The sequence below is a fragment of the Manis javanica genome, chromosome 1, assembly GCF_040802235.1.
Source record: "Manis javanica isolate MJ-LG chromosome 1, MJ_LKY, whole genome shotgun sequence".
NCBI classification, from domain to species: domain Eukaryota; kingdom Metazoa; phylum Chordata; class Mammalia; order Pholidota; family Manidae; genus Manis; species Manis javanica.
The window spans coordinates 160,979,407-161,001,790 of record NC_133156.1 but is presented as its reverse complement, the minus strand read 5'-3'; the positions used below and the strand labels follow the sequence as shown (position 1 = coordinate 161,001,790).

Sequence of the window (22,384 nt, the reverse complement as noted above, 5' to 3'; positions counted from 1 at the left end):
AAGAAGGGGAAAGATCTTACAAGTCATAAGAACATAAGAAGGAATCTGTTCCAGAACTATACACCTTTTCTTTTTTAAATACATTGATTCAATAGTCATTCTGAGCACACATAGGTAGGTGAGGCTGATAATTTTTCTCTCACCTCTATGTCCTTGGTTAGTTTCACCAAATTCACTGGCTCAGGCCCAGGTCTGGTGACATACTCACTGGGCCTGGAGGGAGGCCCAGAAGAGGGCACTGAGGTGGCCCCACAGAAGGGGGCAGATTTCTGGGTGTAAAGCCAATATTAAAATTGAAGTAAATAAAAAATTCAGTTTCCCAGCCACATTAATCATATTTTAAGCGCTCAATAACCACCTGTGGCTACTGGCTACCATACTGGACAGCACAGATAAAAAATACTTCCATTATTACAGAAAATTCTATTGGACAGTGAAGGATTTAAGATTAGTTGCTACATGAGGTATCTTGAAAAATGCCTGACTCCTATAGCTCATACCTAAAGGAATTTCAGATTACCTTTTCCCAAATTTGACAAGAATCCTAATAATTTAAACAACATTGCCAATAACAGCTTTTGAGAACTGAAAGAAACTTCTAATTATAAATTTTTTCAACCATGCTAGAGAGAGAATTAAATATTCTCTCTTGAGAAACTAATACAAAACTGTTACAAGAAGAGGTGATCAAAGTATTATGCAACCAAAAAAAAAAAAAAAGGATAAGTATCAGGCAGTTAACAAAAACAGTTCCCAGTGTTTTGTGATGAGTGTGGATGTTGCCTTTAAGATTTTCAATTTACCCTTTTAAATATCTAAATGAATATGTACTTTCATACCTCTGTATTTGCAATTTTGTATTCCTTTTCTTAAGAAGCACTACCTCTCTCTCGATTCCCCTCGCAAAAAAATTATATACAAGTTCAGTTTCTATAATATCTTATAATACCTTGGATATAATTGATCATAAAAAGTAATTTTTGTTTTTAAGGCAAAGCTACTGACAGCTTTTCCTCTTATTTTCCTTCTACTGAATTATACTGGAATAGTTCCGCATCTGGACTGGGCTGAATAGTGTTACTTCAAAATTCCTGTCCAATGAGAACCTGTGAATGTGACCTTCCTTGGAAACAGGGTCTTTACAGATATAATCAAGATAAGATGCTGGATTAGGGTGGGCCCTGAATCCAATGACTGGTGTCCTTGTATAAGAAGAGGGAGATCTGGACACACAGATACACAAAGGGAAGGCCATGTGATGACAGAGTCAGAGACAAGGGTTTTGCTGCTACAAGCCAAGAATTGCCAGCAACCAGCAGGAGCTAAAAGGGACAAGGAAGGATTCTTCCCTGGGCCTTTCGAGGAAGCATGGCCTTGCTGACACCATGATTTTGGACTTCTATCCTCCAGAACTGTGATAGAACATATTTCTGTTTTAAGCCACCAGGTGTGTGTTAATTGGTTGGAGCAGCCACAGGAAATTAAGACAATATCCTATGCATTGATGTGATCTAATTTCCCATCACTCTACCTTATTGCTTAGGTGCAATTATTTATTAAGAACATTTACAACACTGTAAGTTTTATTTACTCCAAATATGATCCATATACACAACTGCAATGAATGCAAATGAACAGTACAAGAATACATGAAGTAAATACTGCAACATTTAAGCCTCGCCTCACCTGAACAACTGAGAAATGCCGGATATTGTTATTACACCTTTAATACTGACTTGAACCTCAGTAAAAAAGGAAGGCCAGAGGAATAATCTACATTATATGAATATGAAAACACATTGCCTATCTTTCTCTAGACAGGCATGATTTTTATCTACATTGACTTATTTGTTCAAACTTGCTCTTCTAATTAAATAAGAAAAAAATATGTATCAAATCCTTAACTGGTAAAATCATCTCACAACTATAAAATTAAGATGCTAACAACACCATCCTCTATTAGCATGAAAGAGCAATATATAAATAGAGCTTTCAACCCATCTATTATCATTTTTTCTCAGAGTTTGGTGGAAAACTGTTAGTATGGGGGTGGGAAAGTGGGTGGGTGGGGCCAATGTGAGTCAGACCAGTCACTGATCACACTGTTAATAGTGCTAAACTCCACCAAACCATTCAAGTTAAAAGAGGAGCGTGAATAGCAAAGATCCCCAAACAATGATTTAAAATGACCCCTGCAAGTAAAAGGTCAGAGCTAATCAATGCTGCAAACCCGCTTTTGTTAAGGGCCACATATGCCAACTGAGCCACATGATGTAGGCAAACTTCCTCAGTGTATCCCGTTATTATCACATCTGATCTTTCTCCCTGGGGGCAGTCATATGCTGAGGGAGCCCCCTGCTCTGCAGAGCTGTGCCTCAGCTACACATATCTGCCTGTGCTCACAAGCCCAGCCCACCCCTCTGCAGAGAAATCCCTACTCAAGTGGAGAGCACCAATCTCTTACAGAGGCTGGGGCCAGAAGTGCTAGAATGAGCTAATACCATGCATTTCTTTTTAATATTTTATGACATTTTGATATCTTGGAAGTCTCCCTGACTGGGGAGAGACTTCCCCTGCCCTGCTAGCCTATCTTAGAGATCGCAAAGGGCCTCCCAGGCAGCAGGACTTTCACAGGACAACCAGCTCAGAGCCCACACTCTGGGCGCCCCCTCTGCCTGGCTCTGACACTCCAGGAACCAGTATGCCTCTGCCTAATCGCCCAGGGTCAGCACGAGACAACTGCAGACCACCCCTACAGTCCAGAGCCCACCCACCTTACCCACACTAGCCAGACCCAAGCTGCCCCCACTGCCTTGCCCGGCCTTTCCCGCAGGAACACAGAAGGCTCTTCCCCATGCTCTCCCCTCGCTCCTGCTTCTGCTCCCAGCTCCGCTGCTGCTCCCTGTGGCCCTGTGTGGCATGCCTCTCATTTCTAGCAGAACCATGAATAGCAAAAAACTTTTCTTTCAATGGCACTGACCTCTCTGTGTTATCACTCAGTCACCTTTTTAAATTAAGATCCAGGTACAAATCAGAGTTAATCATGTCCCCAGCTTGGCCAAGTACAATGGTGGCACTTCAATTTCTTCATGAGTGTATGCTATGGCAATACTCTAATTCATCTAAAGCAGACCCACTGCTACAGTCTGCAGATTTGGGTAACTGCTTTAGCAGCTGAGAGGTGAAAGTTAATGTGAGGTTAAGGTAAGGAGCTGAAAAGGTGAAAACACCTTCTCCTAGGAGTCAGCAGCCAATGGCTCAGAATTAAGTATCTAGCCCTAGTAGAGAGGAGGTGATATTTGGCAATATTCAGGGTTCCATTTTCCCCTTGTGTGTGGCTGGCACAGCCACACTACCCATTCAGTTCTGGCTTCCCTGGGAATTTGGTTTTAGTGGGCCATAACAGGGCCTTTTGTAAGGATGGTGCTAAAGGAGAAGAGCTTCTTTCTGCAGTCTACCACCGTTATCCATGTTAAAAAGGGGAGGGGAACCTCTACTCCACAGGCATGCCAGGGAAAAATAAAACTCATTAAACAAAAGCAGTCACCTACTGACAAGTAGTGATTTTACAGCATCTTACTATTTTGATGGACAGTGACTGTGAATGGGGATGTTGGGGGGACTTGGTGAAGGGGGGAGCCTAGTAAACATAATGTCCTTCATGTAATTGTAGATTAATGATACCAAAATAAAAAATAAAGCAGTCACCTACATTTATTTTCCCCCTAACACACTACTATCTTCTTCCTATCTTTCAGACATTTCTGTCTTATTTGATTGACAGTATAAAGAGTGGTATTCACCAAAGTAATTTAAGTGGTGGGAGAAAACACAAAAAAAGAAAGGAAGCAGAAGAAACAGAGGAGTACTTCTGAAAGCAACTTAAAAATCCTAATGACGCCTATATAATACAGCTGAGGTCAGATGGTGGTACATTTTTTATTGTTAACAACTGCCAATTTTCAAATAATCCTATGACACATGATAATATCAGAGTTCGTGGTATAACTTTGTTCACTGATGATGTTAAGGGTCTAGATACAAGTTATTAAACAGTTTTTGTTTTCGTCTGGGCAGGGCGACAGTTAAAAGAAGAAAGGACATTTCTGCTTTGAAATGCGACTGCACTCCAAAATTTGGCACATGAATTAGTTAAAACTTACTGTGGTTGCCTGGATAATCCTTAAAATTTTAAACTGTTTCCATATGGCACTTTAGAAGATATTCTTTCGATTCTGAAGACAGGGACAACATATGGGATGTGATGCTCTATATATCTCACAGACTTTCAGAATACTGCCGGTCAGGATGTCAGCTGCATTTCAAAGATGTAGGCAGGGAGGGAACTGAGTCAAGCCACTCGAGGGAGTGGATGGAAAAACACCTAACAGAGTGCACTGCACGTCAAGTCCTGTGCTTACAGAGCAGTCACTCCCCCACACTGCTACTCCCCTAAGTAGACTGGTTTTTATTCTAACATAACGAGAGCATCGGTGTCAGAACATTTTCAGAAACATGGAACTGGAATGCTCTTACTTTGCCCAAGAGATTGTGGTACTTTCTGAGAAATCCTTAAAAAGAGGGGCAGGCAGAGGGGGAGGGGATTGTTCTGCTTTAGCTGGATTTGTAGCAAACTGGAGTTTGGGTTTCTTTCTTTCATTAACTTATAAAAGGACACTTCCTCATAATAGGACTTGGGGTATACTTTCTTTGGTTCAACTTCCTGACAAACAATGTCACTAAGTGCCCAGGAAGTACCCAGCTACTCCCACTCTGCACTACGCGGGGTATGATGCAGGACAAGGTATGACCTGATGGTGGTCATTTCCTTTTGGGGCCAAAAAACAAACCAACCAAAGCTTTTGTTGCTCTAGGCTGTGCCATTACTGTTTAACAGGTTTTTATGTAAGAGCACTCCCAAAGAGATGACGACTCAGACAGAGGCAGGCACAACCAGAAAGAGAAAGCTTAATGGTTCTGCTTAAACAACTATACCAGTTAAACTATACCACTTACGACATTTGCTGAGGGAGGTTGAGAGCAGCATCCAGTTGTTATGGAGAAAGCTCTAATACTCTCAGCACAGAAACTTCAGGAAGGCTCCTAGGGAAACTATGATCACATGGTTAGATAGACACTCCCAAATTCAAACAGCAATGATTTGACTTTAAGGTAGGAGAAGATTTTCTAAAAGAGACAGGGAATAATCAGTGCAAACCCACTTTCATGACCCTTTTCTAATAAAGATCTGGCAAACTAAATGCAGCTTTGCTCGCTTTCAGATGAGCAGGTTAGTAATGCCAAAGAATGTTAAAGGCTATTGCTAATGCTTGAATTAATAAAATAATTTATAAATCATTTGGCCCAACTGTCTTTAACCCACGTTCAAGATGAGATTTGAGATTCACCATAAGTGAAGCGCTGGCAACATCTGACTGGAAAATATTTTTCCAACCAAGTTTTCTCTTTGTAACTTATAACTAAGAACAGTATTTTCTCACTCTATGGTGAAACTGAGTTTTAGCTATGGAAAACCCCTACAATTAAGAAGAAATTCTATTATAAAGTCTAATAAAATGCTTGATGGATTGATAAGCCACCACTTGGTATTTTGAAATATATGTTTTTTAAACTCAAACATCACACACCTTGAGTGAATACAGCAAACCTTACAGCTGCGGTTCACTCCCTAGTCTGGTTCTCATCATCCTTCAGTGAAGAGGCTCCGCTTCAGAGACCAAGATGCCAACCGAAGGCATCAGCTGGGTCAGCAAATGAGAGCCGCTCAGCAGCACAGGTCCGAATGGTTATTCCAGGAAATATAACCAACATGCTTTAGAGTCTGGAAGTTATACATATTCTTCATATTCTTCTTTAATAGATAACACCTGTTCTGATCATTGAAACACCTCTTTCCCTTACCCCCTAAAAACACTAAAGACAATTTTTAGGTTAGGGTTGTAGAAAAACTTGCTGAGTACTTACATCCCATACAAACTGTTCTCTCCTTACATGTTTTCTCCTCATATATTTTCCTGCAATAGGTAGATTTCCATTTCATAGCAGCTTTATAATGTCTTCAGATATAAATGGATAGATGGTGAATGCAAATTTACTTGGTGGGCCTAATTTTTAATGCAAATCCTAGTAGAAAGATGACTATTTCCTAAATGTTCAGTGTCCATTGCATTAAAAGACACAGGATCATGCTGTTTTAGTTCACTTTTGTTCATTCTTTGTGTATATATACGCTCAAATGAACTAAACTATTCTCAGATTTTTCTGTACTCAAGTTACACCTTTTCGTATTTTTATATTCATTTTATTACAACATGCAACTTAAGATACCCAAATTACCACAGGATACAAAACACAGTTCTATGCAGTAGCTACTACTTCTTGGGTAAGAACTGATTTGGCTTCTGAACTGGACAACGGTTTGAGTCCTCAGTTTCACAGAAAAATTCACAGTGACACACAAACCCTAAGCCCAGTTTCAGGTAGCCTGTGCTCTGAGAAATCTGCTTCCTGATAACAACATGATTGCCCCCTTCCTGTCTAGCTGCTGAAGCATGCTGTTCCCATACTGGGAAGGGATTTCTTCCTTCTTACAAAACCTAAACCATGTGTCAACCATACGTGTTGTCAGTAAACTGCACACGAGAAGCATCTGCTTCAAGGAGATTTTTCTCAGGTTGTTTTCTGACCATGGGCTCCACGTAAACTTCAGGCCAACTTTGTATAGAGGCAGATTCCACCAGGCACAGACTTTTAAACTTTGGAGTAGGAAGCAGTGTTTGCTCAGTGCTCCATTTTGCAACCCTATCAACAAGCATTTTGCAAAGCGTGATGAATGGGACGTTAATTGTCCAGTCTGGCACTCCTCATAAAAGTACAAGGGCCCCCAGAAACCTTGGCAGAGAAAGAAAATCAATTATTTCTTGCCCTGCTATCACCCAGCTCTTGCCGACTATTCATCTTATGTGTGATGATGACTAATATTCACCAAATGGCAAGGAGACGCTCTCTAAGCGAGGTCATGCCAAGGATGGCCAGCTGAGCCTTGCGTTCCAGTGGCAACACTGCCAGGACCCACCAGGACCAAGCAGGACCACTAGCATTACTCTGCAAAAGAAATGAAAGAAAAATACAACATTTAGCCTAAAATACAAGCCTGTTCTCTCAGTGTTGTCTTTTGTTCCACCACCAGACATGTGAGCAAGAATTAAATGCCACCTCCTATTTTAGGTCTACTTGCAAATTTATCCAGACCTTAAAATACAAAGTGTACTTTTACGTTACACAGGGAAGTATGGGAGAACTCACAAAAGGAAGAACTTGCAAAGAGAAGTATCTTCCACAAGGGACATTCTATGAATTAGTTGCTTCTGTTCTAAGCCCTAGTGAAGAGTATAGCCTGGCCAGAAGAGGGAGCTGTAATTGTTACTTGTCCTTTCCAATGTTCCAGGCTGTTACGTTTTAAATACATGATATAAGCATAATATTAAGTAGATTCACCTGCTTAGTTTGAGTGTTATAATAAAATAAATCTTGTATTAAAGTGAATGTGACAAAGGTGTGTGTGTGTGTGTATATATATATATATATATATGGAACATCTACATGCCAGTGTTAATTGTATATATATGGGGTTACTACAAATTACATGTATAAGAATTACTGTGCTGACAGCCTTTATTTCACATAATGGCATGTAAGCCCTAACAGTTGTGGTTTTCTTCTCTTTTGTGATACAAATGCCTGACTTAAGCTTTGATTACCAAGGCATCCATTTCAAAGCTGTTATGCTGAATAAACACACTGCCAGCCACAGGTCTAGATAAAGAGCCAGGTCACCTCCCGGACTGACTGCTCCTTTGTTTTGACGATCTTGGTTGATTTTGGTAACTTTGGTAGCTGTCCATCAGAGCCACTTGTTTTTTTTCTCTTCCAGTGCTTTAAATTCCAACTCTCGTTTTAAATTCACAAATAAAGAGTGAACCCCTAGAATCCTACTCTGGACCTCAATAAAAGCAGAATCCTCAGCCCATGCACACTCTCTACCCATGACTTTGGGTACAGCCCCAGGTGTGCTGTGGAATTTCCAGGTCTTGTATATAATAAACCTGTTTTCTTCAAAGTTGTCGATGGTTGTTGCTGAAGGGTGTCCTGCAATCACAGTAAGAACCACAAGGATTGGTCCAGTGGTAACTGAGATTTGGATAGGGGAGATGTCTGTGGGAAGCTCACCAGGGCCCCCAGGCATTTTTGGCTGAGAGCTTCACTAGCCATTGGCTGAAACCAACACAAAATACTTAACCAAAAAGGCACCTGTGGATTGAGCTATAGGCAAAAGCTGATCATAAAGCTGTCCATATTCCTGGTCCTGCAGCCAAGATATCCAGGCTTCCTTGCTGCCGGTGTCTTGGATTCCCCTCCACTCCCATGCTGAAGGTAGGCAGAATCCCAGCTGGGAACTGGAGATAGCGGACTCTGGAGTCACCTTAGCTTAGGGTGAGGAAGGTTTCGCTGAAAGATCAGAGGTAACAGTACCACCCAAGGCACAGGGCAGCCCAAGTCACTGTGAGCAAGGTACCAACTTCTCTCCCAAGGAAGAAGGCAAAAATGTTGGAGAAAACTCTCCTTTACCTGCTCATCTTACACAGTGGGAAAAAGCTGAATATCAAGCTTAGGGAGAAGGGACTTGGCATGAAAACATCTCCCATATACTACCTAAAATCCTGTGGCAGGAAGACATGTGGTGTCCCAAAGGTGTCTATCCCCTAACCAATGACGCCTGTGAACATGGTGCCCACATGGCCAAAGGGACTTTGCTGAGGTGATTAAGGACCCTGAGGTGGGGAGATTATGCTGGATTTTCCCAATGGGCTCAACCTCATCACCAAGGCCCTTCAAGCAGAGAAGTTTCCTGCACTGTGGTCAGAGGAAAACATGACTAGGAGAACGGTCTTTAGGAGAGATGCAATGCTCTGGCTTGGGAGATGAGGAAGGGGCAAGAGCCAGGGAATGCCAGCAGCCTTTAGAAGCTAAAAAAGGCGAGAAAACAGACTCCCCTGTGGAACCTCCAGAAAGGACTAAGGTCCTGCCCTCACCTTGGTCAAAGCGGAGTGAGGCCTGGTGGGGACATCTCACCTCCAGAACTCTGAGAACTTCTATCATTCTAAGCTACTACATTTGTGTGCTATCTTACAGCAGTAGTAGAAAATTAATATATCTCCCAGTTAGAGGTTAATTTGAGTAATAAGCAGAAATCCCTAGAATAAAAGATTGATTCATGCCTTAATTCGAGTCAATCACCTTACTTTCTGAATCTGAGAGGCAGGGCGGAGTAGGAGGAGGGGCTGTAGGAGAGCGGAGGGTGAGGAAGAGCAGTTTTTGGCCCAAAGCACCATCCTGAGTTTGGAAAAGTCAGGGGGTACAAGACAGAAGCCCCTAAGAGACAAGAAAAAGAAGCATAAAAATGGTTGGAAAAGGCACAGAAGACATTTCTTCTTGCCCTAATCTGCTGAGGGCTGGTCCTGTCCCTTTCTCTAAGGCAGGTGGGCACGTGCAGGAGGAGGAACTACACGCTCCCAGTCACAAGCCTGATCCCCCCCTGCCGGGCTCGGTCACCCAGACACAGGGGAGGAGGATCATTTGCACTTAGGAAAGCATCACAGACCTGAAGCCCAGTCATTGCCTAAGGAACCGAATCCCTCATAGCACTCGTGGGGAGCACCAGAGAAAGCCAGCAGGGCTGGACTGGGGGCAGGGAGTAAGGAGAGCCAGGGGACTTTTCTCATCACTATTAACACCCGTGTGCTGGGTCAAGGCCATAGTGTGTGCAAAGCATGCAGAGCTCAGGCCAATACAGTAAACATTACCACCTAAATCTTACAATGATGGTGAGAGGAATGAAAGTACAAAAGATGACAGAATAAACTGACTTTTGATAGAAAATAAATAGCCTTTATGTGGTATTAATCAGAAAACATTTACTGTTTTGTCCCAAAAGGCACATGCTACTATACTGTGCTTCTCTGGGCTATTCATAAATGAATGGATCATAAGCAATTATACTGGCTCCATGTAGCATAGAACTGCCTAATTTTCCTTTAGAATAATGTGTCTTAGCAAGCAATAATATAGTGTTGGAAGAGAAAAAAGGAGAATATACCGGAGGCTCAGGTTCCCTATCTGGCATTAACCCAAAATGGCTTAAAATCTGTTCTTTCATGTGATCCTGAAGTGATGTGAACCAGGAGACAGACTGCGGATAAACTGAGTCATGAAGAGTGGTCAGTTCTTCATACTCTGGACCTTCCATCTGATCAAGGAAAAAGCGGTGACCTTTTTAACAATTCATTATAGTACATGAAAAACAGTTACCTCCCCCACATCCACTAAGCAGATTCATGGCATCAATTCCCTTGATGAGTCATTAGTGTTTTATAAACATGATATATGCTCAACACAGGAATCCATGCTTCTTGCATAGTGATCTAGCTACCCTGTCTTGTCTATAACATCCTGATTTTTCTCTTAACAGTATAAGCACACAAACCATGTAGTTATGAATAATTTTCGATGGCTACATGCAATATTTGAGATATACCATAATTAACTCAATCCTTCACATAAAATAAAGTTTTAAAAAACAATAATGTTAATATTAAAAATGCAAATGTGTTTGGGTTTGTTAATTTTCATTGTATTTTTTGGTAAGAGAAAGGGGTGTCATCTCTTCAAGACAGTTTCCTGGAAGTAGAATTACCAAGGTGAAGTGTTAGACATTTTAAAAATTGTATTCGACATCATCAAACTGCATTTCAAAGGCCAGGTTACAGCCACAGTGCACAGGCTGCATAGGCCTTACATGGGTGGCAGGCACTGGCAGTTCAGATTCACCCTGCTTAGCTTCTGGGTACCTATCCACTGTTAGGTCACTTGTTTTAAGTATGTCCCAGTTCTGCTTAGGAATGCCTGGCTGGGAAACGTACTGGGCTGGGGACCAGGGGACCCAGGTTTGCTCTGGCTTCATCACTGACTCCCGTGTACAAATTACAGCCAGTAGTTCAGCTTCCTAAGGGCAGAGTTTTCTCATCTGTAAAAATGGGGTAAGCCATTCAGAGCCTTTCTAGTTATAAAATGCCAGTATCTCTGAAAACTAGAGTGAACTGAGAAATTAGGTACAATGCATATACCCATTCTCAATTTGATTCCAAGGAATCAAATACTCTTATGCAGAAGGTTTTCTTTAAATTAAAATTAAAATTATTTCATGTTGTAGCTATTTGAGTTCCCATTAAAAAAAAAAGTTACACTCCTAAAAGCCACCACCCACAACAGTCAGTAAACCCTCCCATCAGATCTGTGATCACTGCAGCAGAGGGACCCCGAGGAATACGTTTGGTCTCATCCTTTAAACCCGGGATCTTGGAGCTCATCTTGCTGAGCTCTGCTCCTCTGCACTGCGAGGCCCTGTGCTCACAGATGACCGGGAACAGCAGCTGACACAGGGACACAGCTGGCACTGTGGATGTGCCTCTATTCACAGCTGACGCAAATGTACATCATTGTTCTCAAAATGACTCCTAGTATCATGTGAGATAGCTGAAGACTCTCACTTTCCCCATTTCTAAATGTGACCCAGAAAATTCAAGAGGAATACAATAATTCTGAGGACTTCCTCCTTCTAAATATTTTGATGTTTCTATTGCAGCATAAATTACATACAAAAAAATAAAAAGATCTGAATTGCTGGCTGAGTTTTGTCAACTCCACTCCAGAGTAACCACCATCCTAAACAGGATGGAGAACACTCCATCACTTAGGCCTCTTCCTCCCTCTTTCCAGTCACCACTCTCCCACTCTGCAACCACTCTCTGACCAAGTACATAAATGGGGTCACACAGTGCATGCTGTGTGTGTCTGCCTTCTCTGGCTTAGCATAACATCTATGCAATTCATCCAGGTTGTATAGGCATCAGTTCTTTCCTTTTCACTGCCAAGTAATATTCCATCATATGAATGAACTCCATTTATCTGTTCATTCATTTATTGTTGATGAGCATGTGGGCTGTTTTTGTTCTTGGCTATTAAAGAGAAAGACTGCTGTGGACATCATTGTACAAGTCTTTTTGACACTCCCTTCAAAGCATTTGATTAATATGTCAAAATAAGAGTTCAGATATTTCTTTCAGACACATAAATAATTCTGGGTGATAACAGCAGAGCTGAGTAGTTGTGATAGCAACTATATGACCTGGAAAGTCTAAAGTACACTATTTGCGTAGGACACTCACAAAAAAAGCCTGCCAATTCCTGGGCTAGAACATCAAAACAACAAATCACAAAACGTGTTTCGCAATGTGCAGTGAAAGGCAATCTTTACAGGAGGACAGTATTTTTCCACTGCTTCAACTCAGTTAAAAATCCACTGAGATTATAAAATAAATTTTAAGTGATAAATTAAGGAGGAAATAAGTAATATAGCCAAAAGACTCTGACCAAGTGTTTCCAAAACACAGAGGGAAACAAGGCACCTTACCTCTAAACACACACCAGTAAAATAAACCTCACCTTTTCATCTTCAAGATATTGAATGTCCACTGTGTTATAGCCATCCCTGTGACGGTGGCTTAAAACTCAGAACTGACTAATTCCAATTGTGTCCACAACTGAGCCTCCATCAGGAAACGTTCTGACGTCCTTAATCTCCAGCATGCAGCCACACTCTGAAATCCTGACAGGACAGTCAGGGGAAATGACTGTGATTTTAAAAACATAGGAGGTCCTTCTTTTTCCCTAGATTAAAGCCAGGAGCTTAAAGGATAAGAAATACAAACAAAACAGTGTCCTCCTTTATGCTACGTGCTCTCAGCATTTTTGTGTTAAAAAAAAGAATCTTTCCCCACTTCTAATTGTAAAGATAGTCCCCAGTATTTTCTCTTTGACATTTTTATATTTTTTCACATTTCACACTGGAAATGTAAATGTGTTAATTTGTGTGTATGGTGTAAGGCAGAGTTTTTTCTTTTTTTTCCTGTTTGGATTACCCACTAATTTTCTGAGCACCTTTTATTGAGCAGTTTGCCTTTTCTCAAAAATATTTATAAATTTGGAATCCATATATGAGTGGATGTTTTCATCTCTGCATTCTATTCCAATGGTCTACATACTATGACTTGTTAAGTTTATTATAGGGATGGTCTCCCATCTTGCTCAGCTGGATTCTTTTAAACTATCATGGTCTTGGTTTTTTACTTTTCCATAGTGATTCTAAAGCCAGCTTGAGCGATTCCATTTAAAACCCTCTTGGGATGTTGACTGTGACTACTTTGGATTGATAAACTGATTTGAATAAAACAGACATCTCTATGACATTGAGCCTATGCATCCATGAACATGGTATTTCTCTCCATTTATTTAGATCTTCTTGAATATCTTTCAATGAGTTTGTAGTTTTCCCATAAAGGTCCTACACATAACTTTTAAAAAACATTTTCCTTTTTATGGAATATATAGTATTTATGGTAGAATCTAGTGGGTGGCCCTAAACAGCCATCACTAGATTCTACCAGCCTCCTTTGAAGTAGGTGTGATCTATAGTAATGTGTGCCCCTTTTCTCCACCAGCTAGAAATTGGATACAGGGACCTTATCATGACCACATGGTAATGACAAAGCCTGAGGGGATCAGGAAGCCAAGACATGGGAAGCACCCAGAGTCCCCAGAGCAGCCCATGGAGAGGAGCTGCCTGATGGTTTGCAACATCTTCCCCAGACAAATCATGTAAAGCAAGGAGAGGTAAAAATCAAGTGCCATGGGTTTTTCTGGCTGTGCATAGAGAAAGGCTTCATGGAAGACGCAGCAATGTTTTTAAACCTTAGAAGTTAGAGTGGATTTGTCTGTATATTGATGAGCTAGAAAAGAACTGCTGGCAGAGGGAATCATGGAGGTATTTGGAAGGAAGTATAAACTATATTTAGAAAACATTAACTGATGATATGATAGTAGACTAGCAAGGATGATGTCTGAAAAAAAGGAGTAAGCAGTGAGGCTAGAAAGAAGGCTGGGATCACATCATGGATGGCCATTAATTTATACTTTATCTAATGGGAGTCACATCTTAAATTATTCTTCAAGAAAATGACAAATTTTTGCATTTAAGTAAGACCTTTTGAATGCTGATAAATCTTACCCTGCATGCTCAGCAGATAAACACATGCCAAACCGCTCGGTGCCAGTTTCCATGCATCTTCTTATCATAAGCCAATAGCGGGGCTCAAAGACATGGAGTGGACATGGGATGGTGGGGAAGGCCATGGCACACACAAAGATGGGGACCTCTGGTCAGGCTGCAGGGCAGAGGAAAATGTTAACAGGGATGCAGGTGTTAGAAACAGAGGGGAGTACGAGTCACTGGAAATAGCAAATGTAAGCCAACCTCAATTTTCTCATTTACAAAATAAAAACTTCAGGCCTGCCTTTGTCTTGAGTGGGGAAAGAAAGCCAAGGACCACAGCCTGAGAATGTTCTCAGCTCACCTGGGTTTCCTGCCCAGCCTGTCTTACTTAACTGATGAAAGAGAATACAACAAATTACATTAGTTTACTTAGAAAAGGCTATAGTTCATGATCACTATTAGAAAAGTTCTGATGCCCTCGAGGGTATTAGGTGAAGTGAAATAAGTCAGTCAGAGAAAGACAAATATTTTATCATCTCATTTATGTGCGGAATTTAAAAAAAAAAAGCAAAACCAACCTCACGGACACAGAAATAAGATTGATGGTTGCCAGAGGTGGAGTGGGGGATGGGTTGAAATGAGTAAAGAGGGTCAAAAGGTACAAACTTCAGTTGTAAAAGTCCTGGGGTGTAATGTACAGAATGGTGACTATAATTACTAATATTATACTGCATATTTGAAAGTTGCTGAGAGAGCAGATCTTAAAAGTTCTCATCACAAGAAAAAAGTTTTTTTAGTTGTGTGGTGACAGATGTTAACTAGACTTATATTCACAAATATCACATCTTTATATTATATAACTGAAACTAATAAAATATTATATGCCAATTTTACTGCAATGTTAATAAATAAATAAGGAAAAAACTCTGATGAAAAGCAAAACTACTTCGTAATCAAAGGTAATGTGTCCTAAATAAAAAAAAACGAAAGGAACTATAAGATGTCACTAGTCAAAGACTACTACGACACAAAACTTTAATCACTTTAAACAACAAAAAACAACTGTCCAGCCTATTTTGAGTGGCAATCCTGTTCTCCCTTCTGTTTCTTTACACTATGCCTTTTCAATTCTGAAAAATTCAGTATCAGTTATTTAGATACCAGAAAGAACTACATAATTTTGTTCAAATACACTTTTGAAATACTTGATAACCTCTTTCAATTAATTTGCATAAATTCTTAGCAATGAACATTTTTTTCTATTTTGAGGCTTTCAAATTTCTCTGCCAAGGAGGGGAACAAACAGATAAAGCTTCATGGTTGACAAGGTTTTTCTTCCTTAACCTGAACTCAAGACCAAGCGCACACAGCATGGGGACTTACTTTGACAATTCCATCATTTCTTCATCGTAAACTCTCTTCCTATCAGATGGTACATCTGACAAATATCGAAATATTAATTCTTTGGCCAGAATAGTTATATTAAAATTTCTGCTTGCCAACAGCTGTAACAAAAGAATATGTTAAATAATAACCATATGGTAACTAAATCTACAAGACAAAGAACTCTCTTCCTGGTCAGAAAGGTCAACACTGGAGGCCAGGGTGAATGAAGTCTCTGAGAAGACACCGGCTGGGGCTCAAGAGCACGGAGGGCAGCCTTGGGTAGGGGTGGGCACAGGGCATCTCCAACCCTGAGGAAAGGGCAGGAGATGGTGTTCATCGTAGGAAAGAGGGGACAGGTCTGCCTTGACAGCCTCTACATTTCCAATCAAGTACCCTAATGTCGGGGATGGGGGTGGAAGTGAGGAGGCTATATTGGGAGAGGAGAGAAATGTGAAATAATCATCTTGGAAAGTGAAAACCTGAAGCTACCAGAGAAGCCTAGTAAAAATAACTAAGCAGTGTTCTAAGTTTAGGATTTCAGACTGTGAATTTAAACTGAAACCAACCTTTCCAATTTTGTGGGTTTTCTCTAGCTTTGCTATGTCACCTATGCAGACGCAGGCAAAAGGCAAAGAGTTAACTTTATTTGGATTGAGAAAGGGGGTGAGGGACCAAAGAATGAAAGCTGGATGTGAAGGGGAAGTTGGTGGAAACTGAACTAAAAGTGCTAGATCGTTTGCAACTGAAAGTCTGTTAACTCTGCGTGCAGTTTTTATCTCAGGCATATGAATTTGCAAATAACAGCTCTTTTTCTCTGACTTCCTCATATATTAGACACCACTTGCAGATGCTCTATAAAAGTTAAGCTGGGCCTTAAGACAGCACAACATAACGGGAATGATCTACAGCACACCGATGAAGGAACTAGGTTTCAGCAGGGTTGGGGGACCAGTGCAAAGTCACTGAGGCATAGCCGGGACACCAGGCCTGCTAGGCTTCAACACGCTGCTGTTCCTTTGGTAGCATGTGCATGCCTGGCTCTCCACATTTCCGACACACTTATGCCTGGGTGAGTCCCAGACAGATTGCCAAGCTTCCCTTTAGCTTGTGGGAAACGAGCTACATGTACTGCTGTAAGTGACTGAGACCTAGGAGCTCAACCTCTGGGAACTGCTGTGTTTGAGAACCTCAGTAACAGAATAACTAGCAGAAATAAGTTCTACTTAATTTAAAATCCTACTTCCTAGTCTTCATTATTAATGACAGAGGTATTTTATACTATTAGTTTATGGTATCCTTTCACTGACGGGTGATACAATAAAATTCACACTACTTAGCATTGTATCAACCAAGATTTCTGTAGATATATAAGTAATTGATAAATCATGTTTATAACAATGCAAGTGAGGAAGTCTCAGCTCATGAACTAATTGCTCCATCAAAGAAAGATCAAATTATAAATTGGGATTTTAGTTCATTGTATTATTTTCTAATTTTGGGAACACTGGCCCTCTGTGTATAGCTTGCATTAATCATTCATTCCTTCATTCATTTGTTCATTCAGCAAGGTTTCCTGAACCTCTAGGATGCATTCTAGTCATTGCAAATAGAGTGAAAACATAAGAGAAGCCATCCCTGTCCCCAAGGAGCTTATATTCTAGTGCCCACCTCCAGGCATGGCTTTATCACACAGCACTGCATACAAAAGTGAGTGAAGGGTGTTGCGAACAGTGGTCATGAAGACATGCATTTTACTCTCTGAGATCAGGGGAGCCATCTAGGCTCATTGGCCCAGACAAGCATGGGTGAAACAAGGCAGTAGGCCAGGCTACGTCGCTGTTAGCCAGCAGAGACAGCAAACACCATGGAGTAGGGCCTACAGGAGCCACGAAAGGGAACAGCCATGTAGACTCAAAAGCATCCATCATGACACAGAGCATATAGTCTGATGGTTGATGTTCCTGAGAACCCTGGATAATGTAGGAAGATCCAGTATGTATACAATTTAACAAATCAAGTATGTGCATATAATGTTTTTGAAAGGTTTCAATTATAGTAACTCATTTCAATAAGTTTTAACAGTAAATTAAAAAGTTACAATTATTTAAAGATTCACTTGAGTATATAATACCTACTTTACAATGTTAGATTTAAAAATGAATTTCACCTAAAAAACACTTCATCTTATTTAAAATACATAAGTAATTAAGGCAAATATCATTAGTATCATTTTGTGGATGGAAAAAAAAAATCCCTGCCTCCCTAAGAAGCTAAATAACTTACTTTGTGGAAAGTCAGTGGGACCACCAAACCAGAGAGCAATATAGTTGATTCAGATTCACTATTTGAAAAGTTAATCAGAAAGCCTTCAGCTTTTAAATGTTGTTTACTGCATTCACCATACCCAATGCATGGATGTAACAGTTCACATTTGGGTCAGACATCAATAAGAAGCTTCCCCCATGGGACCTCAGTTTTACTGGTTTTGATTTCAGACAAAAGACACAACTGCTGGCACACCAAAGGGGCTTCCTGGCAGTCAGAAGGGGTCAAATCTCCACTCCTATGCAAAACTGAGCACCCTGATATGACTCCACCATAGAGTGGGGCAAAGGGAAACGCCTGGCACACACGCTAAGTGCACCTAACATCAACTGAACCCTCTGTGGTTAACATACGATAAGGACTCAGTAATGTTATCTCAGCTATTTATTATTGACACATAAGAGTTCCAGTTATATCAGCTATTTTCAATATATCTCAACTACTGGGGTGGGTGGGTGAATATGTGAAGGGGATAAAGAGGCACAAAATCTCAATCATAATATAAATTAGTCACAGGCATCAAAGTACAACAGAGAGAATATAATCAGTAATACTGTAACATCTTTCTATGTTGTAACTAGTTGGGAGAGCATTTAATTATGTAGATAACTGCCAAATCACTATGCTGTGTTCTTGAAATCAATATAATACTTTACATCAACTATACTTCAATTTTTTTAAGTTAAATTTATGTATATATCTCAGCTAAAATTCATGCCAGAAAATTTCCCTGAAATTTAGCTGCTTCTGTCTCTCAACTTCTTTGAGAATCTAGAGAGGTGGGAAAAGGCCTGTCTTTGACAGAAGAAACCCTAATTTCTTCAACAAATGGGTGATAGAGGCAAAGCCAACCCATGAAATGAGCACCTTCTGAGAGATGAAAAGCGGGGCTGAATTGCCTCGTCATTTTGCAAGAAATATTTACTTCGAAAAGTTTTTCTTGCACAGGGACAACGTGGGGCATGGTCGAGGCAGCGCTCAAGGCATTTTAGGCAAATGTATGTCCACAGTATCATGACAGGCTCAAAGAGCAACCTGGAAAAAATAGCTCGAATTTTCAGCAAAAACTGTCTATAAGAGAAAAATTTTCAAGTAATCTCTTTATTTTATAATAAGAGTCCCTTAGTCAATTCCCTTACTGTTCTCAAAATCACATATCCATTTCCATTTATCTTCCTTACCAAATTTTTAGAAAAGAAATCAATTATTACTGAGGTATACATAATTTCTCTCATAATACAAAGTCCATACATTTGGATACAAAATGCAGAAAGGCTGAATTTTTTCAGAGTTGCATAAATTCTATGTCATCCTACCTCATGCAAAGGGCACACTCAAAGTCAGGTACATCTATTGAGAACTCTGCACTTTCTGCATTAGGGTTCATGTTCCTTTGAGGTGAGGAATCTGCCTCTGCTGTCATTAATACTTGCACATCTGGATAAGAGCACACAATAACTGTATTTCCTCTGGATAAAATGTGCTACACAATGTAACAAATCACAGTGAGCAGGAAGAATTCCTATCCAATAATTCATTTAGGCAGTTAGCACAAATAAAAGTTAAGCTTTTTCTGCTTTTTACTATTAAGTCCTTGTAGGCTTAACAAACTGTTCTATAATCTAGAGTTGATCTAGTTATTTATTTTATTATTAATTTTAAACTACCTCTGTAAAACTTTTAAAAAATATATTGATTAGCTGACATTGTATCACTCTGGAGTCACACAACTCCATGACAGAATAGCTCACTGACCTTTCTTGGGAATTTTTCCAGGGGCGTTCAAGTCAGGAGCATCTTCCAAATCACTTGGAAGCTGTCTCTTCACACGGGTGCTGGGTGCCATCGGAAGGATATTTTCTAACACTTCTTTGTCTTCCTCCAAGTGTAAACCCAGTATAAAATACAAAACTGAAGAACTGGCATTTCTAAACACATCACATTTCTCAGATGGATTCTGGGTGAGAAAAAAATAATTTTGAATATTAAACAAATCACAGCAGAAGAGAAATATAAATGAATACAGTAGTGTTTCTTAGAAATCTTAAAAACATTTTTTTCTTAGAAAAAAGGAGGCTTGTACTCTTCCTTCATAATTTGTTTCATCTGTTAACTTCTAAGATGAACTTCATTCCTTTCATGGGAAAATACAAGATAACATCTTCCTGAGACAGGTCCATTGAACTTCATATATTCAAATATCCCTCTGCTTTCTTTTTTTCATGCCAAAATGATTTAAAGTCTCCTGATATTTTGGGTTGCTTGGAGATGTTCTAAAAGTTTCTTTCAAGGTTCAGTCATTGTCAATACTTTTGCCAGCTTCCTTTAAAAGCTCCAGCTTCCAGGTCGAGGAACTAGACCTGTCTGGAGAAGTACTTCTAATGTAATGCTACAGTCTGAATAACTTGTCAGTGTTCAAAATTAAGGCATTGCCTAAAGCTTAATCAAGATAATGCTGGCAAGCACTTCATACCTTAGAACTGCTGGCACTGCCACCTTCATCCAGAGCAGGCTGGCTGTTTATATGGGTGTGACACTGAGCCTTTAATCGGGAGTTAGACATTCTGCTTTGGATGGAAGGTGTCAAATTTGGATGCATATTTTCTGAAGCAGGGAAAGACACCTCACACATTACCTATAAAATTGACAAGAAGAAGAAAATTATTTTAAAACACTTTTGAAAAATACCTAATATGCCTTAAAGATTCAGAACAGATCATGAGGCCAAATAGGCCTAAAACATTGAAAAGAGTAATTTTCATATTCCAATTGCCAATATCTTAAAATCCATACATTTCTGAAGCTACACTTTTTTTTAAAGTGAAGTCAACACTTTAAACATTTAGTTCCTAGTCCCTTTCTATCTGCACCTTACCAATTATAAAATACGCACATTGCTATTTCTTCTGTCTGATCCTTACACCTCTGCTACAGAAAATTTCCCCTAAAAGTCTCATGGTTAAGAGAAAAGTGGGTGTAGAGGTTTCAGGGAATGCCATATTAAAACTAATATGGGATCATCCACAGGATTGAGATATTTCCAGAGGACTGCCCAATTTACAAAAGAACCAGAAAAGACACCTGGTTAAGAACTTTAAAGAGAGAGAGAAGGTGAAAGGCTATGATTCTGGTTCACGAGCCCTGGACCAGCATTTTTTTGTGGTGGTGGTGGGAAGAGATCGCCCGTCTCCTGATGGTCCTGCCAAACCTCCTGGACTCAGGTGAATCCAAGGGCATCAGAGGGCAAAAGGAGCGACTGAGACCCGAATGAAGAAGGCCCCCATGTTCTCCGTGTGGCAGGTGAGTATACGAGAACCAGTGACCTCTGTAGTAATGAGGAAAAGCCCCTCAGGGACCTCAGTGTCCTCCGTGTCCTCAGCACTTGCTCTGAGAAGTTTCACCAGCGGGGGCAGAGGCAGGCTTCCAGGGAGGGTAGCATGTTCTGTGGGCATCAACAGGCTGGCATTGTTTGGCACTGTCTGTGATAGAGGACCTCTCCACCCACAGAATGATGGAGGCAAAACACCATGTCTGGGAGTGCTGGACCGACAAGGAGCCAAGAGACCTGAACCCTGGTCCTGGGGCCTTTGTGCATCTGCTTAGTCTCTTCTGAGCTCAGGCTGAATCTCTCATGATACTGTTGGAAGGATCAGGTGAGAGATGTTTTAAGATTCTTGTGAAATTTGCAAGTGGGACAAAGCAGGCAGGGGTAGTTGAAAGAGCTGACTCAGGATTCAATAGTGTTTTGACAAGTGGAAACAAGGGCCAAAACCAATGAATGACAATCTAACAGGATTATCCAAGACCAGTCAGCTGTACCAAAAAAAAAGATTAAAAATATTACTAGAAAGTTCTCATTAATAAAAAATGATCTAGGTGTTTTGGCCAACTGCAGTTCAAATAGGAGCCAACAGTGTGATGGTACTGGGCTAAAAATAAATAAACACGCCTCACAGTGTGAACACAATGTAAAAGTTCACCACTGGATGCTGACCCATGGGGTACACTAGACTGCATCCAGAGGAAACCTTACCACCCTGTTTGTGAGAAAAGGTTGTTTGGTCCAAAGATAACTGGAGGCAAAGGCAACAGCTGTTCTCAAATATCTAAGGTGGTTTAAAATGATGGAGGGAGAAGATTCATTTTCTCTTGCTTTAGAAAATAAAACTAGAATATAAAGTGGAAATTACAGGGTAAATTTACAGTAGAAGTTGGCACTAGTGTTAAAATTGGGAAATACAGATATAAAAACAAGAACGCCCGGTCACTGGAAGTGCTAACACTGTGTAACTATTGTACAGGCTTTCTTATAGGGTAGATTCCTACGTTAAGTGTGACTTGGTGATCTCTAATAAGACTGGGTTAAAGATTTGCATAAAGGAGCAGATATTTCTGCATCATGCTGGTGAAACTTTGCTGCAAATTTCAAGTCAACCTATGTAGCTAAACTGTTATATTTTGCATATATCACAGTTAAAAATTATA

The 22,384-nt window shown here is 40.3% G+C and overlaps 1 protein-coding gene across 1 annotated transcript in view; it reads right to left on the bottom strand.

Annotated features, from left to right (window-relative positions):
* Window positions 1-1,565: 1,565 nt before the first annotated feature.
* LONRF2 (LON peptidase N-terminal domain and ring finger 2) overlaps window positions 1,566-22,384 on the bottom strand; it is a 36,472-nt gene continuing 15,653 nt past the window's right edge. The window contains 3 exon segments of the mRNA XM_073239756.1: window positions 1,566-7,125; window positions 19,655-19,856; window positions 20,373-20,534. The gene's annotated coding sequence lies outside the window, so the exon portion shown is untranslated.